At 42.2% G+C, this 5,639-nt stretch overlaps 1 long non-coding RNA gene across 1 annotated transcript; it reads right to left on the bottom strand.

Moving 5' to 3' along the window:
- Window positions 1-1,165: 1,165 nt before the first annotated feature.
- Window positions 1,166-2,895, bottom strand: LOC148896127 (uncharacterized). The gene is made up of 3 exons (XR_016115411.1): window positions 2,733-2,895; window positions 2,244-2,294; window positions 1,166-1,693 (listed from the first exon to the last, which is right to left on the bottom strand). It is a non-coding gene; the product is annotated as an uncharacterized LOC148896127 (long non-coding RNA).
- Between the last annotated feature and the right edge of the window lie 2,744 nt (window positions 2,896-5,639).

The raw sequence follows: 5,639 nt of genomic DNA, 5'->3' as shown, positions 1-5,639 counted from the left end.
CCGAAGAAAAGACAGGAAGCAGAGGTGGAGGTAGCAGAGCTGAAGATGTTGTGGTTTTCTTTGGGAGTGACCAGGTTGGATAGGATCGGGAATGAGTACATTAGAGGGACAACTCATATTAGAGGCTTTGGAGAGAAAGTCAGAGAGGCCAGACTGAGATGGTTTGGACATGTCCAGAGGAGAGAGAGCGGCTATATCGGGAGAATGATGCTGAGCCTTGAACTGCCAGGCAGGAGACCGAGAGGAAGACCAAAGAGGAGGTTTATGGATGTGGTCAAAGAGGACATGAAGGTAGCTGGTGTGAGAGAAGAGGAGGCACAAACCCGGGTTAGATGGAGGACACTGATTCGCTGTGGCGACCCCTGAAGGGAAAAGCCCACAGGAAAAGAAGGAAGATCAGGGTGCAGTTGTACGTTAACACAAAAATATATGACTAATAAGTACAAAGACAAACAAAAGGTTGTTTGTTTTTTATTCTCCTCTACACCCCTTGGGATCGACTTGGGACTAGTCCGCAATCTACATCTACAATTGCGATGAATGTAACGGGCACGCACCCCTGTGACAGAACATTTTTCGCACATACAGTACATCACGTAATTCCAAGCAATATCTCTGAGTATCATTACAACACCCCACAAGCACTCACTAAGAAAGCGACTTTTTTGGAGCTTGGTATGTGGAAGAAATTCACCATTGGAGTTGAATTCTATCCATTTTTACAATGGGAACATTTCTTGAATCTTTTTTCATCATTTTTCGCAGCCAAGCTGCTTCACCTCCCCTGAAGTGTTGTGGTGTTGCTCAAGGTGCATCTTTTGAAATCCAATGTTTTTTTTCTGATTCAAAAGATCTCTTTTCCCCTCCCGTCCATCTTAACACAAGGAGGTGCTTTGTAATCTAGTGTTGTTGAGCAACCCATTCTTGTTCAATTTCATTGTGTGTTGAATGATGCGCCGGTGCCCTTACTTTTTATTCAAGTGTCACGACATTTTGACAAATTGTCAAGGCTATTATATGCACGATATTGTCCTTAGACAGTGCGGCCTCACGCTGTTGATAGAAGTTTGTTTGACTGACTGCCCAAGAATGATGAGGCGAAGACAGGGCTTTGGAACAATGTTATTTCTAGACAGTCAAAGGCGGTCTTTTCCGTGATGGTGACTTTTTTCCCACATCAACATTCATTATGATTTTGTGGGTTGGCATCATGAAAAAGTAAGAATAATAAACTTAACTAAATGTATATTCTCTGCTTTCTATAATATCAAATACGTAAAGTGAATGTGCAAGGAAGAACAAAAGTGGCATCATCTTCATCCATTCTACGGTGTAAATTTTATTAAATCTGATCTGTTATTGCTGTTGATTTTAAAACAAGTCACATTTCATTGTCAGCAATGATTCACATATTTGTTTTGGCAAAAGTTTTACTTGGGATGCCCTTCCTGACACAACTCTCTGCATTTATCTGCGTCACGTCCGCACGAGGAGCGGCGACAGAATTCGACGGACGAAAGAAGGAAGGGGTTGGAGCCAAAATACACGATGACGACAGTGTAGTTCAAAACAAGTTTTTACTGAGACACGCAGGACAAAACAGAAGGTAAGGCAACCGAAAAGCCGAGCGGGACCAAGCTGCGTACTGCTGGGTGACAGGGTCATGAAGGAACGAATACACCGGCGGAGGACACTGCCGAAAGGAAGAGAAGAAAATTGTCAGCAATAATGTTTTGAAAAGCCAGGACAGCCACATGTAAAACCGCTTCCACACATAAAAGATTTCTTTTGGATGCCCTAGATGTGATTTATCTCCTGGCATCACTTGTTACACTTCTGTGGTGACAACACGGACACATTACAATTAAAAAAATGACAATATTTGTTTAGGTCTAGTAGCACTTTAGGGGCAGATTTCCCCTCCAATTTTGATACTACAATATTTTTTGGGCCAGATTTGTAATTCAATATCTAGACAGTAATTACATCAGTTTCAATCATGTAATGTCCTTTCATTGGCACAATGGACATCTAGAAGACAACGTGTTGCTCAAGCTGTACATGTGTGTGAGGTGGGGGAGGGGGGGTTCATCTTTGGATTGGATTGGATTTGCCTTTATTAGTCTCGCTGTGGAGAAATTTTCATTTGACAGCAGCAAAGTGATGTCTTGTCCTGGCCAAACCCAGACAGCATGCAGGCACTCTGTGCCCTCCCGGCAGTGCAGCATGACACAGCAACTAACCAAATTTACCAGTCATGCTCATCTCCATCCTGCCTTTGAGTGCCTTTCCAGCTGGAAGTAGGACAAATGAGAAAGGGTGCAAAAGATGCAAAAAGTTGAGAAGAGCGAGGCAAAACATGACCAGAACAATGTTAAAGTGGATAAAAGAGAGAGTACAACAAAATAGGGCAGACGAACAGGCACACAACAAAAATTTAATAGTGGAAGTACATTGCGTGATTTGTTCTCGAGAGTGCTAGTGGTTCTAGTGGAGTGTTTCTAGTGGAAACTAGGCCATTGTTCCTCCCACTCATTCTGTCTGATCCAGCACATAGATTTGTTTTTGTTTTCTTCTTCTTTTTTTCCAGGCACAATCCTCTCATCCTGTCTGTCAGAGTAAATGAATAACTAAAAGATGACTAATGAAAATAAAGAACTGCTAAATGTCACGAAGAGTTAACATTCTGATACATTCAAATACAGACAGATGCCCATTTGGACACAACTCACAGATTGGGGTTGTCCAGTGTTCCAGAAATATTCTTGTCTGTGAGTAGCCTCATCCTGACAAATCAGCTTTTAAACATTAATTCTATCTAGAGTGACCAAACTCTACTCAGATGAATCATCACGAGCAGTGCCGGAGGAAAAGCACGGCAGGAAGAGAGCCATGCAGGCAGTGAATGGCCAGAGAAGTGAGAGGAAGGCAGCAAGGGGAAGAGAGAATATGAGGGCAGGAAACGAGGCCAAAAAAGGCAGTAAATAGGAGAGTTGGGCCAATGAAGACCAATCGGGAATTTGAGACTGGAAGAAAAGATTGCGTGGATCTGTATTTGCGGGGTGATGAAAATGCAGTCTATTGAATTCCCAGAAAACGAACATTTTCACTTTAGAAGGCTCATATTGAGTGTCGGTCTACATTGTGGATTGTGTCAGGTTATTTTATTCTGTTCGTAGCTTGAAGTTGTGCAATCACTGAAGCAAATCGAAAGATATGTATTTGTTGGGGTTGACTTCCAGATAGAAGGCAGTAGTGCCAGAGAAATTTCATTTCACCACTGAGAGCTGCAACGTTCCATTTGGTTACCTTAGGATAAGATAATAAGACCTTTATTTGTCTCATGATGGAGAAATTCACACTTTACGGCAACAGAAATATACATGGAGAAAGTAAAACATGAAAATTTGATGAATATAGAAATAACATGAGCGCTGGGTCTGAGAGGACAGTAATTGCATATGTGCTGTATGTCATGCATATTAGCATATCTGACAATAAAGCTGACTTTGACTTTGACTTTGATATTAAAAGTGGTTGAGTGGGGGTGAGTCCAGCTTTTCAGGTCTGTCTATTCAATAGCCCGGACTGCAGTCGGCAGGAACGAGCAGAGTTTTTTTGTCTCCTTCTGCAGCATAGGCTCTGGGTAAAGGAGCTGCCCAGTGCTGTCAGGTTAACCTGAGAGGGGGTGGGGGGGGATCTGTCCATCATGGTTGTGAACTTAGCTAACATCCTCATGCTGCTCATCTCCACCAGAGTGTCCAGGGAGCAGCGAAGGAAAGAGCTGGCCCTACCTGACGATTCGGTCCAGTCTCTCCAAGTCCCAGGCTGAGATGCTGACGGACTAGCAAACTATGCCATAATTAATGGCATAAATTTTGCACACAGATTAATTGCAATTCATTGTTCATATCGACAGCCATCGGAAAAACTTATGACTGCCACTATTGTTCTCAATTTCTTTTTCATTGTATAGTCTGGTCTCATTAGAAGTGCATCATGTGACTAACTGAAACTCAATAAATCACAGCATGCCTGAAAGCACCATTAAAGGCAGCTGGTCACGTGACCAAGTCACGTGACCAAGTCACGTGACCAACGGCGCGGCCAATGGCACGACCGATACAGATTTCGATAATGGTGGTACTGTATAGAAACCCCGAAGCAAATATCGATTCACCTTAATCTGCTTTTGTATCGATATAAACATAGCAAAATGGCCGACGGGAGATGAAAAAGAGCACCGTAGTAACCGGATTATCGTACTAAACGGAACTAATTATACATGAAAAGACTAGAAATTTGCTGGGAAATGAAAATAGTATCATAATAAGCAGTATTATCAATATAACCGATATCGATCTAATGAGACTTTACTGTATCTTATCTTGTTTCCCCTTTTGTACTGTTTAGTGCACAGGTGTCAAAGTCAAGGCCCGCGGGCCAAATCCGGCCCGCCACATCATTTTTATCGGCCCGCGAAAGCAAATCAAACTTGTTAAATTCCATGATGATTGCTAAAATCTGAGCCAAAATTTCATATTTTTGGAAGTCACCCACAATAAAAGCCATTATTCTTGACTTCAGATTTGAAAACGAGTTCATTAATTTGCTGTGTGCTCTATATGTAATATTTGAAGGGATTTAAACATTCTAATGGGTTCCCCAAATTCATAACGGCCCTCGAGAGGAAACCATAACTACAATGTGGCCCGCGGCAAAAAATGACTTTGACACCCCTGGTCTAGTGTATCTAATTAGTTCCTTGATTCCTTTTGAGTCCAGATTACTTTTTGTGTCATTATTTAATTCAAGTTTTGTCGAGTGGAACTTTGAAGCAGTTGTGCTTCATAATGCTTTTCTGTGCGTGTTAATCAAGACAAAACCCATGCGACTTCACCCATCCCTTCTGCCATACTGTGTTGCAGCAATAAAAGAAATAAAAAGACACATCCACGCGTCTGATATTATTAAGACGGCCGCAACGTGGAGCTCAAGGCAGCGACTCAATTTTCCCCAGGTGTGAATGTGAGAGTGAATGGTTTTTTTGTCTCTGTGTGCCCTGCAATTGGCTGGTAACCAATTCAGGGTGTCCTGCGCCTAATGCCCGAAGATGGCCGGAATAGTGTCCATCACCCTTGTGAGGATAAAGCTGTCAGGGAGATGAATGAATGAATGAATGAATGAATATATACTGACATTTGCTCTAACCAGTGGTCCTCAACCTTTTTTGTGCCACGGACTGGTTTAACGTCAGACAATATTTTCACGGACCGGCGGATAAAGAAACTTTCCAAAGACATTTGTTTTTTCCTCATTTTGCTAGCTTACGGTGGGCTAATTTTAGCGGTATGTATCACGTGACCTAGACAGGCTATTTGACATGCGTCAAGAGTAAGTCATAGTCGGATGTCATCTGGTAATTTTTCATTTCGTGTAAGTTATTTATTCTTTCTGCGCGGCACGGTACCAAATGACCCACGAACCGGTACCGGTCCGCGGCCCGGGGGTTGGGGACCTCTGCTCTAAACAACGGTCACTTGAATTGTACTAAGCGTTTATAATGAAGAGTAAACTAAAAAAAACTCAATACCTTTCCATAAAAATAAAAACAAAAAGAACAATGATTTAATTTGACT

The sequence above is a fragment of the Hippocampus bargibanti genome, linkage group LG06 (genome assembly GCF_051943395.1).
Source record: "Hippocampus bargibanti isolate YZ-2025 linkage group LG06, ASM5194339v1, whole genome shotgun sequence".
NCBI classification, from domain to species: domain Eukaryota; kingdom Metazoa; phylum Chordata; class Actinopteri; order Syngnathiformes; family Syngnathidae; genus Hippocampus; species Hippocampus bargibanti.
Note: the sequence above shows the minus strand (reverse complement) of the source record. Positions and strands in the feature narration are given on the sequence as shown.